At 37.3% G+C, this 8119-nt stretch overlaps 1 long non-coding RNA gene and 1 pseudogene across 2 annotated transcripts in view; one reads left to right on the forward strand and one right to left on the reverse strand.

The window, feature by feature from the left end:
• LOC102483443 (uncharacterized) overlaps window positions 1-4037 on the forward strand; it is an 8439-nt gene extending 4402 nt beyond the window's left edge. For both annotated transcript variants that reach the window (XR_001371314.1, XR_336324.1), the window contains one exon: window positions 3962-4037. This is a non-coding gene — a long non-coding RNA (uncharacterized LOC102483443). The remainder of the gene's footprint in view (window positions 1-3961) is intronic.
• Window positions 4038-4323: 286 nt separating this feature from the next.
• On the reverse strand, window positions 4324-4721 carry LOC102483732 (28S ribosomal protein S36, mitochondrial pseudogene; annotated as a pseudogene).
• Between the last annotated feature and the right edge of the window lie 3398 nt (window positions 4722-8119).

The raw sequence follows: 8119 nt of genomic DNA on the forward strand, positions 1-8119 counted from the left end.
CTGCTGAGTTGATCATTATAAAATGTCTCTTCTGTCTAGTGTACATGTCTTTGTCCATGTGTCTCTGTCTCATTTCTTCCACTTGTAAACCCACCAGAATTCAACCCTGGGGGACCCAATCTGATTAGGACCTTATCCTAATCACCTCCCAAAGGCTCTACCTCTTAATCTCATACAATTGTATTAAGTCTCGACCTTCCCAACACTGATACAATGGCACACCAAATTTTAACACATGAGTTTTGAGGGAACATATTTAAACCATAGCAGAATTAGTTTGTTCTTCATCAATTTTGGAAATATTTCAGTCATTACTTTCTCAAATCCTCTTTCTGTCCCTTTCTCTCCATTCCCTTGGGCATTCCTATCATATGCATGTTGGTATGTTTGATGGTATTACACAGGTCGCAGAAGTTTTTTTTATTATTTTTTCATTATTTTTTCTTTATTTTTCTCAGAGTGGATAATCTTGATACATTTTCAAGTTCACTCATTCTTTTTAAATTCAAATCTGCTGTTGAGCCCCTCTAGTGAATTTTTTCTTTCAGTTATTGTACTTTTCAATTCTGGAAATTTGATTTGATTCTTTTTTATAATTTATGCCTCTTTACTAATATTTTAAATTCAGTGAGAGAGAGAGAGAGAGAAAGCAACACTCTCCCCTGCTCTGTTATATTTCACTTTTCCCCCTTGATTTCCTTTAGTTCTTTTAAAAAGAAAAACTTTTTAATTTTTTGTTGTCAGAGGGTACATGTATTCATGAGAGAAAGAGTGAGAAATCCAAAATAAGGCATGGTCACACCACAATCTCCCTTTGTCACATCACAATCCCTCTTCCTTCTTTATTCTGTAATGACTCCAGGCATATACACAATTATGCCAGGTATGTCCTTTAATCTGCCAGGGCTGAGACTTGAACCATTGTCATCCATGTGGGATCTCATGCCTAAGCATAACACTCAACCACTGTGCTACATTTAATTCTTGGAACATGTTTGTAATAGCTGACTTAAAACATTTCTCTGGTATGTCCAACATTTGGGCTTCTTTATGGGCATTTTTTTTTCTTTTCCGTTTTTTTTTTTTTTTTTTTTTTTTTACCCAGAGAGGTTTGTGTTATAGTGCTCATGTGCTTACTAGAGATAGAGAGGTAGAAGAAAGAAAGTGAGAAATCACCCTCAAGGGGGATGGCCATGTAGCAATCCCTTTTCCCTCATTCTTTTCTCAGGATTTGGGGCATGCACATACATGTGCCTGGGGTGAGTTTCATGTCACTGGGTCTGGGACTTGAACCACAGTGGTCCATGTTGGGATCCAGAATCTTAACCACTATGCCACTACGCTCGTTTATGGACAATTTCTATTGACTGCTTATTTCCTGTGTATGGTTCATGCTTTCCTGTTATGAGTCACACAAGTTTTTTTGAAAATAGTACATTTTAAAATAATATAATATGGTAATTCTGAAAATCAGGTCCCTCCTTCCCAGCTTTGTTATTGTTGTTCTTGCTTTCATGTGTGTGTGATTACTTTCTTGGACTAGTTCATATTGCAGGTTGAATTGTGTTTACTTAAAAAGATATGTAAGGGAAGACAACTGTAGATACTAGAGATAGTAAGGGAGGAGTACTAGGGGGTGATGTATAGGAGAAGAGAGAGGGGAACAGGGAAAAAAAGCAAGCTACACTTAATTGACACAAAACTGAAAAGTTATTTGCTGATGATAAAGTATATGGTAATGTCTTTGTCTCAAATGATATGCACTATATTCATGCTGAGAAAAACCATATTGTACACTGCAAAGATATATAGTGATTAAATGTAAATAATACATACAGATATAGATATGCATAAAAGATACGTAAAAATCCTAACCTCCAATACCTCAGAGTATTATCTTACTTGGAAACAGAATCTTTGCAGAGCTAATCAGGTTAAAAATGAGGTAATTATGGGAACCTTAATCCGATATGACTGGTATCCTCATAAAAATGGAAATTTGTACACATAGAAAGGGACAGAGGGAGATGCATGAAGACCCACAGAGAGAAAAAAAAAAAAACCATGCGACTATAATGATGCATCTACTAAGAAGAAATGCCAAGCAGAGCTGGAAATCACCAGAATCTAAAAACAGCTCAGAAAATTATTCTCATTTTACCCATCAGAAATTATAGCCTTCCTGACATATTAATACTGGACTTCAAGTCTCCAAAACAGTGAGATAATAAATTTCTATCATTTTACCCAGTTTTGGGTACTTGGTTATGGCAATCCTGTAAAACTAGTACAGTCTACACTTGAATTCTCTACTAAGAGGGTTTTGTAATGAGCTAGTGACTGTTTTGAGATTTCTTTGAATTCTTTGAACCAGTAAGTCTTCCATTGTTTGCCAAGGACTTCTGTGTGTGTTGAAGCACTCTTTTGGTGATCAGACAGTTTACCAGTCTGGCCTAAGCTTTGCTTCCAGTTTCTACAGTGTCTCAAGGCCAGCCAGAGGTGAGCAGCTGGGGCTCTTTGGAGTCTTTCCTGGACATTTGTATAGCCTTGAACATGCTCATGGTCTTCCAGGTCTTCAGAAATATTTCAGAACTTTTCAAAGGCCTTTTGAAAATATATCTTCCTTCTGTGTTTAATATGGAAGTTGATTGTTTTAAATTTATTTATATCTTCTATGAGAGAAAGATACAGAAACAGAGGCAGAGAGAGAGTACCGCCGTAGGGTCTCGATGCCATGATCCACCCCTAGTTTCAACTGGCCCCAGATTATGGACACGCATGTGCGCGGTGCGTTCAGGGAGGTCTCTGGACATGAATTTAGAACCTTTCCATGTTGGCCAGTCTCTACACTGTTGCATTTTACTGGCCTCTCAGCAGTTATTTGTTTTCTACAAATGCCCTGTGGGTAAGGATTTTCCCACAGAACAATCTCTGAGTCATTTCAAATAACAACAGTGTCCTGTAAATAGAACTTTTCAAATAGCTAAGTAAATGTCAAATAAGAAAAATGCTCTGTAGATGGGATTTATTTTAATCCCTTGGTTTGCCCCTTTGTGTTTTCTTTATCTTTCTTTTTTATTTTTTAAATCAATCATTGTACACCTCTATAACACAATATGGTTTTTTAACATGCATGCAATCCATGACATTCAAATCAAGGGTATTGTAATATGCATCATTTCCAACAGAGAAATTGTGTTCTATTTTCTATTAAATGTTCCTTCCATTTTTTTCCTCCCACTGACCTTCTTTCATATATTCCCCTCCTATACAGTCGCTGGTTTCCACACTTACCCTCTCTACCATCACATCTTCAGATCTTTTAGTTTCTGCTATAGAATGGAAACATTCGGTGTATAATGTGCGGGGATATACAGTGTGTGACTTTCAGACTCTGGCTTATTTCTGTTCTAGGATAGGAGAGTGTTGAGCTGTGTTACGTAAAATCTTAGGTTTCTTAGGTCTAGATCTCTAAAGTTAGAGACCCATTTTGAGATGTAAAATGAAACACACGAACACTTAGAAAAGGAAAGTTTTAATAGGAAAGTGAGATTTTTAATAGAAAAGAAGTATACCTCCGTGCCTCAAAGGCACACAGATGGGCAGCTGCCAGCGAAGGACAACTGCACTGGGCATGGGGTTAGCTGTTAAATTTATGTTAAGAGTTGATAATGAATATTTAGCAGGGGAAGGTCTGCAATAGTATCTGGCTTCTTTGTTTGAATTTGCAGCCTTTTTGTGTTTGTGTATCTTTTTCACAGGTGAGGAATTTGATTACCTAATCCTGCATGCTCAGTGTGGACTTGGAAGATATGAGCATCTTTATTTTTATGAACTTCCCAACCAGTTTAATGCGCCAGTGGGAGTCAGGAAGTTGACCAAAACAGCTTGTTGTGTCCCGTTGTATTTATGAGGAATGATAGGGAGGAAATTAACAACTTTCCCTATGTTCTTTTCTTAGGCACTAAAGAAGAAAACTGGGATTTGCCTCACATTCCTTGTGCCAGGAGCTGGATGGGAAAAAAGAATCTCTGCAGAGGGTCTAGTTTTAACTCTTGATAAGTTCTGATTGATGTGACTCATGTCCTTACGATGCTGTTTTCTTAGGACTCTGCTAACTTCTAGCTAACTGCTTACCACACTTCACTTAGCAGTAAATCTTCTATATTCATCCACTTTTTTAAAAAAAAAATTCTGTGTTTCTTTTTTTACAGAATATTTATTAAAGTAAATTGTTAAATATACAGTTTCTCATTTGTTATTATGAAAGTCCTTTATTGCAAAGACAATTCTTCTGTCTGAAGAAAACAGCAGCCATAGTGATTACTCTGGATCACCACGTTGGATAAATGCAATTTCTTCCTGAGACACCAGGTTCCTTCTGTATTTCTGCAGTAAAGTTTTTATTATTTCTGTCATGTCTGGTGAACCCTGATACCTCAGCAAATCTGGTGATTTACTTCCTTTATGCTGTGAAACTATAGAACAACGGATGGTAACCCTGCTGATCTCAAAGCTTCTTATGTGTTGGGTTTAAGATTGTCTCTTCTGTTAGGAAATCTTATTAATAGTGTATGTGGCTTCACTACCTGCACGACCCTGCTGGCAGACGCCATCTTGCTGCCCATCATGACCCTATTCATTCACTTTGAATCAAAGGATTGGGCCTCATTTTTCCTTATGGCTGAATAGTATTCCATAGTACACATGCACTACAGTTTTTCTTTTTCTTTTCGGAGAGGCTTTTTTTTTTTTTTTGCTATAGGGCGCGTGTGCTCGCCAGAAAGACAGAGAGAGACAGAGAGACAGAAAGCAAGAAATCACACACACACACACACCCCAGGAGGGGGATGGCCATGCTGCAATCCCTCCATTCTCCTCTCGGGATCTTGGGCATGTATGCGCATACGCCTGGCGTGAGTTTAAGTTGCCAGGTCCGGGACTCGAACCACAGTCGACTACATGGGAGCTCAGCAACATAGCCATTATGCCAGCTGCTGGTCCTGCCAGATTTTCAATCTAGTCAAAAGTTCTTGGGCACTTAGATAGGTTCCATATCTTAACAATTGTGAATAATGCTACAATAAACATTGCTACAATAAACATTGCTACAATAAACACCTGCAGGTGTCTCTCCAACTTTGTATATGTAAGGGTGGGATTATTGAGTCATAGGGTACTTCTATTTATAAGTTTGAGGCTTTGCCATATTGTTTCCACAGAGGTTGTATTAATTTACATTCCCTGCAACAGTGTAAGAGAGTTCCTTTTCCATCACAGCCTTGCCAGCACTTGTAGTTCTTTGTTTTTTGTTTTTTTTTTTGTTTGTTTATTTTTTGATCATAAACATTCTGATTAGGGTTAAATTGTATCTCATTGTAGTTTTGATTTGATAAGAGATGTTGAATATTTTTTCATATGAATTTTGGTTATTCATATGTCTTCCTTGGAGAGTTCTCTTCAGTACATTTGCCCATTTTAAATTGGATTATTATTTTTTTTACAGGTGAGCTACTTGGGTTACCTCTATATTCTGACTATCAATCCCTTGTCTGAATCATGATTTGCAAAATTTTTCTCTCATTATGAGCGTTGTCTCTTCACTCTAATTGCTGTTTCCTTTGTTGTGTGTAAGCATTTTAGCTTGGTGTATCTCAGTTGTCTATTGTTGCCTAGGCTTTAGGGATCTTATTTAAGAAATATTTGTTTCCTCCAACATCTTCAAGAAAAGTTTTCTACCAATAGTTTTATAGTTTGAGGTATTACTTTAAAAAAATTATTTATTTAATATTACTTATTATTATTCTTCAATTTGACCAGAGAGAAAGAGGGAGATAGCAAGAGAGCAAGGTAGCGAGAATGAGAAACAAGCTGCCAGATCTGGGACTTGAACCATAATCGACCATGTGGGAGTCCAGCACCTTAACCACCACACTACCTGCTGGCCCCTGAGGTATACATTTAAAATTGGAGTTGATTTTTGTTAATGGTGAGAGATAGGGTTCAGTTTCATTTCTCTGCAGGTGGATATCCAATTCTTCTAGCACCATTTGCTGAACACTTTCTTTTCCCCACTGTATTGTCTTGTATCCTTTGTCAAAAATCAGTTGGCTGTATGATTTGAGGTTTATTTCTGGACTCATCATTCTGTTCCATTGGTATACATATATATATATTTTGTGCTACTAGCATGCCATTTTATCACCACTTTGTAATATATTGGCAGGCAGTGAGCTACCCACTACTTTAATCTTTTTTCTTAGAGGTTTTCTCTATAGGGCGCGTGTGCTCGCCGGACAGACAGAGAGAGACAGAGAGACAGAAAGCGAGAAATCACCCCCCAGAGGGGATGGTCACGCCGCAATCCCTTCTCCTCCATTCTCCTCTTGTGATCTTGGGCACGCACGCACACGTGCCCGGCATGAGTTTTAAGCCACTGGGTCTGGGACACAAACTGCGGTCGACTACATGGGAGTCCAGCGACATAGCCATTATGCTAACTGCTGGTCCCACCCTTACTTTATTCTTTTTGCAAAGTATTGCTTTGGCAGTCTTTTGGCGGTCATTTTTTGGGGTCTTTTATGGTTTCAGACAAATTTTATTCCTGTTTTTTCTTTTTTTTTGAAATTTTATTAATTGTCATTATTTTTATTTTTTATTTTTTTTTTTTGAAGTTGATCAGAGAGACAGAGGGAGAGAAGTAAAGTGAAAAAGCAAGCTGCCAGGTTTTGGACTTGAACCATGGTCAGCCATGTGGGAGTTCAGCCACCTTAACCACTATGCCACCTGCTGGCCCCCATGTTTTTTTTCTATTTATATGAAGAATGGCCTTTGTAATTTGGTCAGCATGGTACTGAACATGTAAATTAATTTGTAAGACTGATATTTGATTATATTTATTCTTCCAATCCTGGAACACCACATAACTCAATTTTTTTGTATCATGCTCTAATTCTTTTTTCAGTTTTTCATCATTTTCCTTGTAGAGGTCTTTCACCTCCTCTTTGGTTAAGTTTATTTCCAGGTTTTTGTTGTTGTTTGTTTTTATTTTTTAAAGGGAATTACTTTCTTCAGTTCTGTCTCAGTCTGTTCATTGTTGGCATATAAAAATGGTATACATTTTTGTATATTGTTTTGTATTCTGCTGTTTTACAGAGTTTATTTATAACTTTCATGAGTTTTTTCATAGCTTCATTTGGATTTTTGATGTGTATAATCACATCATCTGCAGATAGGGATAGTTTAAACTTCTCTTTTCCTATCTAAATGTCTTTTATTTTGTTCTCTTGTCTGATTGTGTTGGCTAGGACTTTCAGCACTATGTTGAATAACAGTGGGGAAAATAAGCAGCTTTGTCTTATTTTGGCTTTTAGCCAGAAATCTTTTAGCTTTTCCTCATGTAGTATATGATATTAGCAGTGAATCTGTCATATATGACTTATTATGTTGAGAAGTATCCCTTCTATACCTATTTTGCTGAGCATATTGATCACGAATGGATGTTGTATTTTATTGAATGCTTTTTCAGCATCTATTGATAATGATCATATAATGTTTCTCTTTCTTTCTGTTAATGTGCTATATTATGTATATTGTTTTGCCTATAACGAATCATCCTTACATCCCTAGGATAACTCCTATCTAGTCATGGTGTATGATCTTTTTAATATACTGTTGGATTTGGTTTGCTAGGATTTTAGCATCTGTGTTCATCAGGGATATTAGTCTGAGGTTTTCTTTTTCATTATGCCTTTGCCTGCTTTTGGTTTGCTTCTTTCTTCCTTTTTTTTTTTTTTTTTTTTTTTTTAAGAGGTTTATACTATAGGGTACGTGCTCTTGATGGAGAGAGAAAGACAGAAAGTAAGAAATCACCCCCTGGGGGGATGGCCATGCTGCAATCCCTTCTCCTCCATTCTCCTCTTGGAATTTCGGGCATGCATGGGCATGCACCTAGTGTGAGGTGTTATGTTTGTTTGTTTGTTTGTTCTTTTTTTTTTGCTATAGGGCATATGTGTTCACTCGAGAGACAGAAAACAAGAACTAACCCCCCGGGAGGAATGGCCATGTTGCAGTCCCTTCTCTTCTCTTCTCATGGGATTTTGGGCACACATACACACAC

The sequence above is a fragment of the Tupaia chinensis genome, unplaced genomic scaffold (assembly GCF_000334495.1).
Source record: "Tupaia chinensis unplaced genomic scaffold, TupChi_1.0 Scaffold000707_1, whole genome shotgun sequence".
Taxonomy (NCBI): Eukaryota; Metazoa; Chordata; class Mammalia; order Scandentia; family Tupaiidae; genus Tupaia; species Tupaia belangeri.